Below are 15,684 nucleotides of genomic sequence, written 5' to 3' on the forward strand. Positions count from 1 at the left end.
TTAGCTCCCAGATTCAGCTCATCTCTATGCTGATAATTCTCAGCTGTACTTGTCCTACCCTCGTCTCTCTCCTGACCTCCTTGCATTTCCAAGCACTTTTCGGACATCTAGAACTGATCTTAAACTCACTGTGTCCAAAACCAAACTTACTGTCCCCCCCAAACCTTCCCCTCTTTCTAATATCCCTGATACTAATGAGAGCATCCCCCATCTTCCCAGTCACCTCCCAGTCATCTCAAAAACTCGATGTTATTTCAGCTCTTGACTAGCCTCCTGCCTCTACCCGATCTGCTGCCAGGGCCCCCGATCTCACCTTTGTAACGTTCCTCACATGTGTCCTCCTCTTGTCTCTGACACTGCCGCCACCGGTCTGGGTCTTTGCCCCATTATGCCCGGACCACTAGACTCGCCTCTCAGTCTCTCCACTTGGCTATCGAGAGAATCTTCCTAAAGCATAGATCTGATCTCATCACACCCTGCTCCATAAACTCCATGGCTCCCCATTGCCTCAGGATTATATATAAAGTCCTATGTTCATTGTCCAAAGCTCCTCACAACATGGTTGCTTTCTAATTTAACATAGTCACCTTTCACCTTTCTGGTCTTCATACATCTTATTCCCTCTCCTTGTGATCCAGACATGGTCTCCTTGCCATTCCTCATATATGACACTCCATCTCCTGCTCCTGCCTTTACTGCCATTTTCCCACGTTTGGAATTCTCTCCCTTCTCATCTCCACCTCCAGGCTTCTTTGGCTTCCTTCAAATCCCAGCTAAAATCCTCCTCCTCACAAGAAATTTGCCCTCATTTCTCTAATGGTTAGAGCCTTCCCTCTTGATTATCTCCAATTGAGCCTGTAGAGAGCTTGCTTGTGCAGGGTTCTTTGTAATTTTTCTCCCTGATTAGATCATAAGCCCCTGTGGACAGAGAATGTCTTTGCCTTTCGTTGTTTCCTGAGCTTTTACCATACTGGCTGGCACAGAGTAGGTGTTTAATAAATATTAATTGACTGACTGACATAGGGAAGGATACTGTGATAAAGGTTGAAAAGTGTGGTTTGCTAATAAAAACGGAGACTAAAAGAGAGTGATTTCCAGAAATTTCATGTTTTTATATCATGACTACTTTCTTCAAAAAGATTTGGAAGGCTTTTGATATGATGAGTGCTAAACAACATTGCAAAACTACAGTTTACCATAGAGATCCTAACATGCATGAATTGACTGGTTAGTAATGGAATCATTTCAAATCAACTGTTTACAGTTGAGCTGTCAACTTGTTAGAACAAAGATAAGAATCAACACCAAATTAGAAGAAAGGATAAAGATGAGAAGATATGGCAATTAAAACAGATCCAACCACTCATTTGCCCAGTTCTGGAAAATAATGTTAAATTATGCTTTAAAATTGACTTAAATATTCATGCCCTTTAACCCAGAGATCCCTCTGCTAGAATATGTCCCAAAGAGATCAAAAATAGAAAGATCCTATGCATCAAAATATGCATAGTAGTACTTTTCATATACCAAAGAACTGGCAGCCACTTTAAAATTTACAAAGTATTTTTATAAATATTATCTCTTTTGATTTTCATAACAACCCTAGGAGGTAAGTGCTATTATTAATCCCATTTTTCAGATGAGGGAACTGAGGCAACAGAGATTAAGTAATTTAGTTAGAGTCAACTCACACAGCTTGTAAGTATCTGAAGTGGGATTTTATTTGATGATTTGCAATCCCTGGAACATTAGTAAGCACTGTGTAAAGTTAGCTATCTTTAGTAGTAATAGTAGTAGTTGCATTCCTAACTCCAGGTCCAGCATCTTATTCATTGTGCTATGTAGAGTGATTAAACCAATTGTGGTCTGAGTATAATAGAATTATTATTGTACTATTTAAAGTGAGATATTCAGAATTCAGAGAAAGCATGGGAATGTTTGATCCAAAGTGAAGTAAGTAGAATCAAGAAAACAATATATGCAATGATGCACCTTTCTTCTTTGCAGAGATGGAAGACTATGAGGAGAGGAGATATTTTATATATTGGTGGTATGTTAGTTGGTTTGGATGAATGGTTCTTTTCTCTTTTTATTTTTTATTACAAAAGATTCTTGAGGAAGGACAGGGAAAAGAAATGTATCTGGAAATGGAGATGATTTAAAAAACAAAAGATATAAATTAAAAAAGATAAAATATCTCCAACCTGACCTATTAAAATAAGCTATTGATGATAAAGATGGGAAATGGTTAAAGAGAAGACATTGACCCAGATTATCATCATTTCCTATCCAAGGTAAACAGTAATTATTAGCACATGAAGCATCTCTCCCCACACCAAATAAATAAATGTCAAAAACTGTTTTGACCAGAAAACACTTGTATTCATTGTCAAGCAAAGAGAGACATGGCTGCTAAAGGCAAAATCAGTTAGAATATAATGTAATTTGCAAAATCTCATGGAGGAGGATGGTGAAAGATTTTGAGCAGCATTGCCTCTTAAAATAGTGAAGATTAATATAGAGAATAAGTTTGCAGAAAGCTTGGTGTGAAGTCCAGTTAAACTAGATAATCCCAAGAATTTTTGTAGATGATAGTGGAAGAATACTAAAGAGATAAAAAGTGAAAGAGCTCTGTCAGCATTTCCACAATAAACTTTTCTTCACCAGTAACAGTGGAGACACCATATTTGGACTCTAAATTTCAGTTCCTGAAATGAAATCAATGTTCAAAGCAAATGGATTGGAGAGAAAACAAAAGAAACAGAGAAAACCATTATTTGACTAATAGGCTAGACCAGGCAAGAAGTGATAAGTGCCGATGGAGAGAGAAGAACAGATGCAAAAGATCTTGATTTGACAGGATTGTTTTTCATTTTTGCTTTTGTATCCCCAGCGTCTCACATTATACCTTGCATAAAGTAGCCACAATAATTGAGTGTTAGAGGGTGAATGTGGCTGGAGGAGAGAAGAGGAAGGAAAGACTTAAGAATAACTCGGAGCTTCCTTCAACTAAAACAGGGGAGTTAGGAAGGACAGCATCATTCTGAGAAAAAGATTATGGCCCTCCTCTCTTCTCTCTACACCTTCTCCTTTGGGTAAACTTCGTTACAATGATTACTTTGGGACACTCACGTGTCCCAAATCGATAAATCTAGCCCTAATCTTCCTCCCATATCCTGATCAGGCATCTCCAACTTGCTGTTTGATATCTTTTTTATTGTATCTGAAAATCAGCACATCCAAAATGGAAGCCATAATCCCCAGCATCATTCAGTCATCAAGTGACAGAGCTGGGGCTCAGTCGCCAAGATTCTTGTCAAGTGGCCTCTCTGGATCTCCAGACCTGGTTTCTTTCCTTTTTTCCCTCTCCCTTCACGCACCTGGCAGGCTGGGAGCCTGAGAGCAGCCGAGGAGGTTCCCTAATTTATTGCCAGAGCTAAGGGAAACCCATATTCAGTCTAGGCACCGTCAAGCTAAGGGCACCTTTGAATAAGTAGACTAGTAAAAGAGACCCTGAGAAAGGACAAGCTTATAGAAGGAGCTCCATTAATAAATGGCATGTTTTTAGAAACAGTTCACTGGTAAAGTTCCCCAAAGGATCAGCATCCCTGAACTTGCTTAATTGTGTTCTCTGCATTAGTAATCTCAGCATCTTCCCAGCCAGCTGTGGCAGAATTTCACTAGAATTATTGCAAAGGGAGGAAGAGATTTCCTTTCCCTGCTCTGCCCTCTCCCACCCCAAAGTAGCAAGGCTCTGGAGCTCACTCTCCTCGCCCCCGATTCCATGTGTACTGTGGGGTCACATCCCCCGAGCTCCACACCAACTCATTCCATTCCTCTCATAGTTTCAGGAGTATCTTGGAGGACAAGGATTCTTCTCATGTTATCAGCTGAGTTCCCATTCCAGCATGTTCCTCAGAATAATTACCAGTGCTTATTGCCCTGATATCAAACAATTGCTACTTCTCAATAATGGTGATAAGCCATTAACATCAATTAGCTTTTACAAAGGGACATTTATTGAGAAGATATAACAAGAAGTCTGGTCATACCTGTTCTCCCCTCTCCCCACCAATCAATAATTAATCACTAAGTATTTTTTAAGTGTCTACAATATGCCAGGCACTGTGTATACCAAAAGGAAAAAAAAAAAAAAAACAGTCCCTGCCCCTTTAGGAGCTTGCAGTTTAGTGAGGGAGACAACATGTAAATTAATATGTACAAAGCAAGTTATATCCAAAATAAATAGGAAACAAGAGTTGAGAAGTTGGGGAAGGCTTCCTGGAGAAGGTGGGATTCTTCTTGGAACTCAGAAGCCAGGAAGGTCAGTAGCAGCTGGAGCAGAGGGGGAGAATTCCAGATATTAGGTCAGAGAAAATGCCCCAAACTGAGGGATTCTCATGGCACAGCCGGGAGGCCACTGACTCAGAGTCCATATTTGGGAGCAAGGTGTCAGAAGGCTGGGAAGGTGGGAGGGGCTGGGTTAGGAAGGCTTCGAATGCCAAGCAAATAGTTTGTATTTGTGCCTGGGGGCAATAGGGAGCCACTGCAGCTTGAGTAGAGGTGACATGGTCAGATTTAGGAATATCGCTTTGGCGACTGAAGGGAGAATGGGAGCCCGCAGCAGCCGGGCCTGATGTGGTCCAGGTGGGAGGGGAGCCCACTGCAGCGTGGGCAGGATAGGCCTGAATGGTAGCGAGGAGCTCACCCGGGGGCGTTAGAGAGAAGAAGAGTCCGGGAAAGTGGGCAACGCCCCCTCAAGCCCTCCTCCCATCACGGAACTGGCCTCGGGAGCCGCGCCGCCCAGCCCGGAGGTCCCCGCCGGCCCCTCGTCGGGCTGTGGCCGCCGCTGTGCGGCCTTTCGCAGCTCCCAGGGCCCCCTCCCCCAAGATCGGAGAGCGCCAGAGAAGGGACGGAAGCAGCAGAGACGCTCTGCGGCCTTGCCCTCCCCCTCCCCCCAAGGGCTGCGGGGGGGCCGCGAGCACCTTTGTAGGCAGGTTAGGCTCCAGCTCAGCGGCCACCCGTAGTGTGCACGGAGTGTCTTGCATGCTTACAGATGGGGGCGTGCGCTGTGTGAACACGCGCGGGGACGTCACACGAGTGCCTACGGATATACACGCGGGAAATCCGAGGCTGCAGGGGTGCGTGCTCGTTCCTGCACATGCACACTCACACACCCCCTCATCTCACATGCCCGGGGAAACAGCGCAGTTTAGACGGAATCAGTCAGGACAACTTTGAAAACAACATGCTGAATTTATGACGCACTTTAAAAAAGTGATTGTGATTTCACATTTAGTCCCATTTTTGGTTGTATTTTTTATACGGAATTGTGGGGGGTTTGGCGTTGGTTCATAATCTCTCTCTTTTTAATAAAAAATGAGTAAAATTGAACCAGAGGCTTTTTTATGCCCTTTCTAGCTTTAGCTCTGTGGCCCTAAGTTCTTTTCGGTTTCTGAGCCTCTTCCGTTAAATGGAGAGGCAGCCAAGAAAGATGGGTGGGTGGGTGATTTGTGATTTCACATTTAATCCCATTTTTCCGTTGTATTTTTATATATAAAATTGTTTTGATTTTTTTTTGGGGGGGTATTCATTAAGTTCATAATCTTTTTTTAAATAAAAAGTGGGTAAAATTGGACTAGATGCTTTTTTTTTTTTATATTCTTTCTAGCTTTAGCTCCATGGCCCTAAGCTCTTTTCGTTTGCGGAGCCTCTTCCATTAAATGGGGAGACAACAAAGGCCGGTGGGAGCGTTGGCCCGGTTGGCTCCCGGGTCCCTTCCCCGTCCTTTGTACAAAGACGTGCGCCCGGCTTCCCCCACCTGCCAGCAGGGGGAGTGCGTCCCGAGGCGGCCGTAGCACAGCCCGCAGAGGAGAAACATGATTCCCACGGCCCGGCAATGCGGCTCCCCACCCCGCCTGCCGCCCCCACCCCCACCTCCACTTCCATTGCAGCTGCCTCCACAAACCTGGTGGCCCAGCCCGGCAGCTGCCACCCGCAGGGGATCTGGGGCGTAGCCCGCCCACCTCTCAGGTAAGCTGAGAAAATCCTGTTTGGGGAGTTCCGCCCTCTGTGACCCTTGGGGAGCCTACTAAGACGTTAACCAGCTCGGTGCAGTCCGGAGGGACGGAGGGCCCGCCGCGGTCACATGGGAGAAAGCCCCGCACCCTGGACGTGCATTAGGGGCTTTACAAACGCACCCCAAGGCTGGGAGGTGACCCAGTGCCCGAGAGGGAGCCCGCGCTCGCTAAAGAACAGCGAAGGCCTCCTGGAAACTGGCCGGCACCCCCTGCACTGGCCTGACCTACTTTCCAGAGAACTATGGCCCCGCTTGCAGCTCAGCACCCAGCGTGGGGCGTCGGGGCAGGGGAAGCAGCGGTCCTCGGGGCTGGGGATGAAGTTCCTGGGGCCCTGGGTTTCAATTTCTGTGGAGTGAAAGGCTCGGCCCAAGGGGTCTCTAAGACCTCTTTTAGCTCCGACGCTGGAATCCCACGTGGGGCCTTTGCTTCTTTGGGGATAACCTAAGGAGGTGTCCCCTGGAGAGAACGATCTATTTCAGGGGGTTGCCAACGGTTTGCCTGGCCGCAAAAAGCAGTCACTAGTGGGTAGATATTAGGGAGGCATCCCGTGGAATGCCTGTGGGATCCGTCCCTGCATCTTTGTCAACAAATAGTAGGCAAATCGAATGAAAAACGTATTTCTTTGGGACAGATGGAAAGTTGTACCCTGGAGTAAAAAAAAAGCACTAGAGTGAGGGAGGAGCTAGTTGAGACCTTGTGGGGACTGATAGAAGTCCTCTGTACCTTCGGAAAAACTTTTACAAGCTTGGTAACAAGCTCCTTCCAAACCCTTGCGAGCCAGAAATCTGTGGCTGTAATATTACAGGGTGGTATATCCCCTATCTGACCAAGGTTGCCAACCAGGAAAACACTATGGCATCTCAGGAGAAGGCAAAGGTAAATTTCCCCCATATTCACCTTGACAGGATCAAGTTACACATGCTCTCTGAGGTCTCCTCCAGCTCTTAAAATTCTGTGTTCCCGGATCCCCTTGGGGCTGATGTTCTCTTCCTGCTTGAGCAGCTCATCTGTGTTCTAAGGTCTCTTCTAGCCCTAACATTCCAAGTTCTGTGTTCTGAAGTCCCTTCTAGCCCTGACTTTTTTATAAAGTAGGATCTACAAAGATGTAAATGATGATAAAAGCTTTCTGTGCCAGGGCCCTGGAAACTGCCCGATTGAGGTTCAATTGTAAATTCATAGAAATGGAAGAGAAGGGAGACCAAAGTCTCCTCTGCACCCGTTTCATGGTTTTCACCATTTTGCTACGGACCATCTTGTCCAATGTCCCCAAGCAGAGAAGCTTTGGGCCTGTCTTAAGACCCACCACCACTTCTGGACTAAACTCCCCCTATTCTCAGCCTCCTCCATGATGGACCCCTTTTATTTATTTTATTTTATTAACTATTGTTATTTATTCTGATAGCTCTCTAGCTATCAGAACCCCATCCATATTTTCATGACCAAACCTAAAACTAGTCTCCTCTGTGAGGCTTCTTGGGACCATCGCCACCCACCAGGTTCTTTCTCTTGCTGATCCCTTGGGACAACACTGGCTGTCTAAATCACTCACATACTGCCCACTATGGCTCAGATATTCCATCCATTTATGTCTTGTTCCCTTGGTAAATAGGAGTTACAATGCAGAATTCTCTTTAGCCTTTATATCTACCCTTCCCATATCCCATCCATTCTTCAATAATGCTTCTAGATTAATTTTTTTAAAAAAGAAAGAAAATCAGCAATGAAACAGATTGGGAATTTTAAAAAACAACAGATTTGCTCCTTTCCCCCAAAATCTGCAGTAGCTCCCTATTGGCTGCCAAGTCAAGCCCAAAGTCCTTTGCCCTGAACTCAAGGCTCTCCACCACCTAGGGCCTTGTTCCCCAGCCCCGGTCCATAAAACTCCCATAGAGGCCGCTAGACGGTGCGGTGGGGTCGGGAAGCCCTGAGCTAGTCACCTTATATCTCAGCCTCAGTTTTCCTCATTTGTAAAATGGGGACAATAATAGTATCTACCTCACAGGGTAGTTGGAGGCTCACCAGCACAGTGCCTGGCACTTAGAAGGTGCCCACGAAGGGTTGGCCCTTCCTTTCACCGTCCTCTGCCCCCAACCAAGCTGGATGACTCCCGACCAGCACAGGCGGCGGGCCAGCCCTCGCTGCCTTTTGGATTCCGACCGCTGCTTTACGCCGGGCTGGTGGGTCACCTCCACACCCTCCCGGACCTCACCGACAGTTCTCGGGTCCCCAAGTTCCATGCACAAGTGCCCGGGGCTGGGCGTCAGTTGCTGCCATAGTGGGACCCTGCGCGGGCGCGGCTGTGCTCTAAGTTTGCGGCCACATGGCATTTATTGTCGGTTGTGTGAAATGACCTTCTGGTGAATGGGAGGAGTGCTGTAGCCTGCCCCTGCCGTCCCCACTAGTGCGCTGGGAGGGGGATCAGCAGACGCAGGGTTTCCCCACCTCATTTGGCTTTTTGCCTCCCGGGGCCTGGGACGTTCCAGGCCAGCCCGTTCCTGCCAGCTCCTGAACCTGACCTCTAGTGGCGGGAGGGCAGAACTATGGCCTAGCCGTTCCTGCAGGGCCGGGACCCCAGAAATCACCGTTTGGGGGCCCCAGGGGCTGCTAGGGGTGCCCAGAGACGCCCGAGGGGGACCAGACCCCAGAGGCACAGAGAGGGGCAGTGGGCTGCTTCGGGGGGACTCCCGGGCGCACTTCAGGCATATGTAAGGAAGGCGGTGTCCCAGCCGCACAAAGGCGGAAACAAGAGGCTCCGCCTCAAGGGAATGTCTGTTTTTAAGGGAAAACTCCATATTGAACAAGTATAGGCCGGCTTTGGGGTGAACAACTGTAGGAAACACAGACCTGAATCTCTTTTCTGAAGGCAGAGGATCCGTGCCTGAGGGGGCCGCCAGGCGGCGCATTTCTCCCGGAACGGGGAAGCCCTGCCTTGTCCGTGACCTGTGTGTGACCTCGAACCCCTCCGCTTGGTCCCTTCTCATGAAGGTACCTCACAGAGCCGGTCTGTGGGCCCAGACCAGGCCATCTCTGTAGAGCGCCTTGTCCGTGCTGGGGAGGGGCTGGCCAAGATGGCGGCGGGGGTGGGGGTGGGGCGGCAGGTGCAGCCACAGGCGTGGGCAGGGCGGGTGCGGGCTCCCCGCAGGAGGAGCTCTGCCTCCGAGCCCGGGGCTGGCCGGGGACACCTCGGCACCTCCAGGGATGCTGTCTAGGCCCGAGGAGGAGGCCTTCCTCCAGTGGCGAGGCCGTAACCCCCTCAGATTGACTCAGGAATCTCTCCCTCGCGCCTCCTCGTGCTTATTAAAGAGATTCCACGTGAGATTGGGGGCGGGGAGCCAGGAAGGTCTCCCGAAGGGTGTGGCCTGCGCAGAGGGAGCTGGGGGCTCCCTGAGCGGGAGAGGAGGGGCCCCAGGCAGGGGCTGGGGGGGCGTGTGGAGGGAACACTAGCTGCCTTGGACCCTGAGTGTAAGAGGAAGAGCGCTCCGGAATCGGGGGAAGATTGCAGCCGGGTCATAAAATGGAGGCTAGACAGGGGTGCCTGTGTTGTCTGAGAGGCGGGGGCAGGGAGGCGTTGAAGCTGCTTTGTTGTTGTTGCGGAGGGGTCATTCTTTTCTTAATTACACATAAACAATGTGAAGGTTCGTTTTTTAAAATTTTCAGTTCTGTATTCTCTGTCTCCGTCCTTCCCTCTAATCCTACTTAAGAAGGCAAGCCATTTAACGAGATTATGAGGAGGTTTAGATTGGGGAACCCAATTAAAATTAGGGTTTCTGGTGGTCAGGGAGTTAAATAAGGTCTAGGGGCAGCGCGAGGGGAGGGAGTTCTGAGGATTCCCTTCTAGTGGTGCAAGATTCTCCGTAAAGGAATAGACAGACCCCCAAACCTAGATTGATAAAAGAGGTTTATGGGAATTGGAAATAAGGTTAAAGCCTAGTTAGTAAAAGGTGTTAGGTAAAGAGAAGAGGGCACGGAAACAGTATTGCAGTGGGCAGAGACCCTTGGCGTGCCAAGCACAGGGCTGGCATGTTCAGAACCTCTGCAAAGAGAGGGTTTTAGTCTGGCTCTTTTATAAAAAGGGGCTTTGGCTACAGGCTGAAGGGGGCTCGTGGGTGGAGTCCCAGGTTGGCTCCTTGCTGGGTTTCATCCAGGGCTAGAATTTGAATTGAATTCAGTGGGTTTCAGGGCTGAGCCGACCCCAGGCAGATAACAAAGATGAAACTCTTTGTGCTTGGGGTGGAGTCCCCTCACTGAGGCAGAGTGGCAGACTTTTGGGGTTCCCTCTTCAATTATACATATTTGATCATATAAAATGCTATAAAAGAAAAGAAAGATTGGAAAAACCAAGGATAATAAGGAAAGTAAAGATCGTGTACTTCAATCTGCACTCGGAGCCCATCAATCCCTCTTTGGGCATGGGTAGCACTTTCATTATAAGTCCTTTGAAATTGCCACAGCTCCTTGTATTGCTGAGAATAAGCCACTCCCAGTGATCACTGTGCAGCGTTGCTGTTACTGTCTACAGTGTTCCCTTGGGCTTCATTTTGCATCCGTCCACCTGAGTCTCCCTCGCTTTCTCCCTCCTGCTCATCTTCCCTTACAGACAAGTCTTCCTCCACACCCACATGCTTCCCAACGATGGACTCTGGAGCTTCCTGAACAGGAAGGTTCTGCCAGATTCCGTTTGGCAGCTGGGCAGGGAAAGGGCTGCGAGGGGAGAGGCAGGGTTCAGAGAGATCAGTGAGGAGCCGGGACAGGGAAGAGGGAGGAGGGCACGAAGAGCGGCGGCTCAGGGGGAGAGAATGGAGCTAGAGACGGTTTCCTGGTTCTTGGGGTGAAGGAGCAAAGCAGAGGTTAACTTTTCTGCTTGATGTCGTTCCTGCTGACAAAATCCTGTCCGCCGGTGATGGTGAAACGTTTGAGAGCGTCCGGACTTTGGTGGGGATCTTCTCCGGGTCGGCGGTGGCTGTGGCTGTTAGCTTGCCTCTCCACAGAGATTGCTCCCTGGGATGTGGCCGTGGGGGCTGAGCTGGAAGCAGGGCCCGATGCTACCCAGGGCTCCTGTCAGTGATGGTGGGGGTGCCGAATGGGGGAGGGGAGCCCCTTCTCCTCAGCCTGAGGCGGGGTGGCAGCACTAGGAGCTCTTGCAATAGCTGTGGTATCTTTAATAAGCATTAGGAAGTGCTGAGTTTTCCCACAAGTGAGAAATTCCTGAGTCAATTTGAGGGGATTATGGAGGCCTTGCCACTGGAGGAAGGCAACTGGCCCCTGCAGCAAGCGTCTGCCGCAGTTATCCTCCTTGGGCCTGAGTAAATAACGTCCCTGGAGGTAACGGGGTGTCAGCCCCGGGCTCCGAGGCAGAGCCCCTCCTTCGGTGGGAGCCGGGGAGTCCCAAGTGCCCTGCCCACACCTGTGCTTCAGAGAGTCGGAGCAGATGGGACCAGAAAACATCCCCAAAAAGCCTCATTTCTCTCCCTCAGGGAGCTTTGATAAGTCATTGATTGGATTTTTGAAGTGAGGGATCATGACATGTCCCAGTTACAAACTTTCACATAAGGAGTTAAGGGTGAAAATTTTTTTTTTTTTTTTTTTTTTTTTGGAGAGATGATAAAAATTCTGCTTTGAACCTGTTGCGTTTAAGATGCCTCGCACTTTGAGATGGGACTGGGTGGTAGGAGCAGTATTTACTCCACACAGGATTAGGATGTTTTTCCCTAAAAGGCAATGAAATCCTCCTTGAGATTTAATTGGTCCAGAGGATTATTTTACAGTTAAGAAAACTGAGGCTGAGCAAGGTGATGTGATTCACTCAGGGTCCCACAGCTGGTAAGGATCCGAGGTCTTTCTGACTCCAGCACTCTGACCTTGTAGCTCCGTGGTCTACGAGCGTCTCTTCTGATTCCAGTCCCAAGCCAGAACCCCTCCGACTGGCCTGTGCCAGGGCTAACCCTACAGATCTCCAGGTAAAGATGTCCAACAAACGGGACAGGAGAGAGATGAGAACTGGATGGGATGTGAGAGTCATGCAGGGTAACTGATGAGATCCCTGAGGCAGAAGAAAGGAAAAAAGGGAATAGAAGTTAGGAAGAAGAGTGGCTTGAGAGTAAAAGATAATGGTTCTGTTCAGGATCTGGAGCGTCTGTAAAACATTCAGATGTCCAAGAGGCAGTGCAAGAAATCAGGAGAGAAACGGGGCCTGAATGTGCCTCTTAGTCCTAGGAAGGAGATGATAATTAAATCTAAGATTTCCAAAAGAGAGTTTAGGGAAGGAAGAGGGATCAGGAAAGTCTTGTGAGGGGTTCATGGGTGATGATCCAGTAAGGAAGTTTGAGTAGGGGAGGTCAGACTCATAGGATAGAGTAGGGTTATGGAAACTCTGAGAGGGAGTTTCTGTCCAAGAAGGAGGGTAGAAAGTCCTTCAGAGAGATCAGAAAAATCTTGGGATTTAGACATTGAGATCATTGCCAAAGATTGGTTGAAATGAATAAACAATTTAAAGAGCTAAATAAGGATAAACCACTTACACTCTGATTTGGGGAGATAATATATTAGCCCTCTGAACCATATCATCAACAGGTTAGAGTCCAATTACACAAGGCCTGAGAATGGTTCTTTTATGTCTTGATGATCTTAAGAATGGAAAGAAATACTAAAATATACTGAGTAGGAGTGAAAGGAAGGGAAAAGGAGGTTACAGGGGAAATTATATCACACAGAGTATACAAGTAGAACAGCTGTACCAATGAGGAATAGGTCTCTGTAGCAAAATAAAATCTTAGGATGTATAAAAATATTTTGTACTCTTTTTGAGATAACAAAGAATAGAAATCTGAGGGGGACCCATCATTTGTAGAATAGATTATTAACAAGTTGCTGTATACAGATGTGATTAAAAGACTATTTTACTATAAGAAATTATATAGGGGATGGTTTCAGAGAAACCTGGGAAGACCTCTATGAACTGATGCAGGGTGAAGTGAATAGAATGGCAACAATATGGTAAAAACATATTTTGCATTAAAAGTAAATAGCTTGGAAAGAATTAAGAACTCTGATCAGCATAATGATCAACTTCCAGAGGACTAATGGTGAAACAAAATAACTCCTGATAGAGAGGCAAAGAACTGAGGCATTTATTTTTTTGGTATTTGACCAGTGCAGAAATTTGTTTTGATTGACCACATATGTTTGTAATGGATTATGTTTTACTTTTGTTCTCAATTGTAGTGGACTAAGGAGTTGGCATTGGAGGATCAGAAGACTTTTTTTTTTTTTTTTTTTGCTGATTGGAACAAATAAAACATTTATTTTAGCTATCTGTAAGATTTATAAAGATACCAGGCAAATACTCTTAAAATGTGCAACAATGGAGCATGGACTGAATCTGGACAGTTTTCATGTCTCCCCACCCTTATCCCTCCCTAAAAAAAAAAAAAAACAAAAAACAAAAAAACAATTTCAACAAGTATCGAGTAGGGCTATGAAATTGAATGATCAGGGGTGAGAAGTAATTGGGAGGTTGGAAAGTGGAGGCAAAGAATCTAGACAGCTTTTTTCAGTTTAACTATGAACTGGAAGGGACAGCAGAGGCAAGTGATTTTTTTTAAAGTTGGGAGCAATTTGGAAATGTTTGCAGGAAGCATAGAAGGAATTTGGGGGTGGCACTGAGTCTTTAATGAGGACTTCTAGGGAGAGAAGGCCCCTCACCTCCTCAGGGGCCTCTCTATCCTTGGTTTTCTAAAGCTGCTTCCCTCTGTCCTTTTCACTTTGGGTCTTAGTTGTGTCCTCTGGGGCAAGCAGAAAAAACTTATTCCCTTTTCCAGGAGGCAGTCCTTTAGATAGTGTCTGAGGTGTCTGCAAAAAATTCAGATGTCCAAGAGGCAGTGTAAGACACTAAATCAGGAGAGAAATGGGGCATGAATGTGCCTATTTGGCAGTCCTAGGAAGGATATGATAATTAAACTTAAGATTTCCTAAAGAGAGTAGAGATCAAGACAGTCTTGTGAGGGGTCCATGGGTGATGATCCAGTAAGGAAGTTTGAGTAGGGGTGGTCAGACTCATAGGGTAGAGTAGGGTTATGGAAACTCCGAGAGAGAGTTTCTATCTGTGCCATGTCCACTGGGGCTTCCCTTATCCAGGCTAAACATCTCTGGTTCCTTCAACTGACTGCTCAGAATCGAATGCCATACTTGGGTGCGTGGCTCAGAATCGAATTTTACTTTAGGACAGAGACCTTCCCAGCCCTCCAGTTTTTAACACTGGCAGTCCCTGACTTCTAAGGCAGCATTGATTTTTTTTTTTTTTTCTTGGCCATCTTATCCCACTCTTGATTGATTAAGTTCCCATTTGCACTCAGAACTCCAGCTTTAAGATGAACTGCTTTCTAGCCCTGCCTCTCTTCTCAGATTTAATACAAATATAGGCCATCCCATTCCACCCTGGAGTTCCCACATGTTACTAGGTTCAGTGTGGATTATTTTGGAAATTGTTGTCATTCAGTTGTTTAAGTTGTGCCCAACTTTTCACGACCTCATTTGGGATTTTCTTGGCAGAGATACTGGATTGGTTTGCCATTTCCTTCTGAGCTCATTTTACAGACAAGGAAACTGAGGAATGTACGGTTACAGGAGTTGCCCACACAGCTGATGACTGAGGCCAGTTGAAGCAGTCTTCCTGCTTCTGGGCCCACTGCTTCTTCTAGCTGCCCACTATAAAGATAAATGTACCTACTTAAGTCAAGTGACTTGAGCTCTCCTCCCATTCTGAAGATCTCAATCAGCATTGTACAAATAAAAAAACAGGCAAGATACCTAGTTGGAACAGTAAAAACATGTCACTGGAGCAGAAAAGAAATTAAAGAAATGCTGGTAATTAATTTTTTGTTGGCTCATATAAACCTTTTTATTTTGTTTTTTAACCATCACTACCTCAGTGTGGATGGAAAAACAAATGATGAGAAGTCACTGATAAGAAGGGCAAGCTTCCCATTCTCATCAAATGTGCATGAGGCCTGTCTCCAGGCAGCAGAGCCTCGCAGTGACTTGGGTTCCAGGGACAGGGACCAAAGCCACAGACAGAGAATTTCTTGAAACAGAGCAGAATGACCTGGCCCCGCTTCCTTGAAGCTGCTCCCGCTCAGCCTTAACATGGAGTAGCCACTGCTCTGGAGCTCATTGCCACATCTCTTCCCTAATACAACTTAAAGGGGAGTTTCCCCTTGTCCAGGTTCCCTCCTACCAGTGGTAAGTGCTATATAATGGCTTGTCTCTTCTCAGATCTCCTACCCCCACACACACACCTTGAAGTTTCACTGGCAGGTATTCCTTAATTCTGGCTTTTCTTAGTTCATAACAAAAAATAATCGAGACCCGTAACATCCTCTGCTGTTATTCCTTCTTCCTCCGGCTTGTCACTATGACAGCTTCCCCTCGACACTAACTTCAGTATCTCCTGAGAATGTGCTTCTTTTTGGGAGGGGTCTGTTTGTTGCTTGACACATGGGAAGTGAGTGCCACCCCCCCAAAAAAACCCAGACAGACAAAAAGCAAAAGGTAACAGGAAAAGACAGATAGACAGACATTGGTGTGACCCCTGGGAACTAATAATGGT

The 15,684-nt window shown here is 46.9% G+C and overlaps 1 protein-coding gene across 2 annotated transcripts in view; it reads left to right on the forward strand.

Moving 5' to 3' along the window:
* The first annotated feature begins 5,921 nt into the window (after window positions 1-5,921).
* Window positions 5,922-15,684, forward strand: part of JSRP1 (junctional sarcoplasmic reticulum protein 1) — a 29,181-nt gene continuing 19,418 nt past the window's right edge. The window contains exon 1 of one of the 2 annotated variants that reach the window (XM_051972244.1): window positions 5,922-6,033. The gene's annotated coding sequence lies outside the window, so the exon portion shown is untranslated. The remainder of the gene's footprint in view (window positions 6,034-15,684) is intronic. The other variant, XM_051972245.1, reaches the window with a different exon arrangement.

This window comes from Antechinus flavipes, chromosome 1 (assembly GCF_016432865.1).
Source record: "Antechinus flavipes isolate AdamAnt ecotype Samford, QLD, Australia chromosome 1, AdamAnt_v2, whole genome shotgun sequence".
NCBI classification, from domain to species: Eukaryota; Metazoa; Chordata; class Mammalia; order Dasyuromorphia; family Dasyuridae; genus Antechinus; species Antechinus flavipes.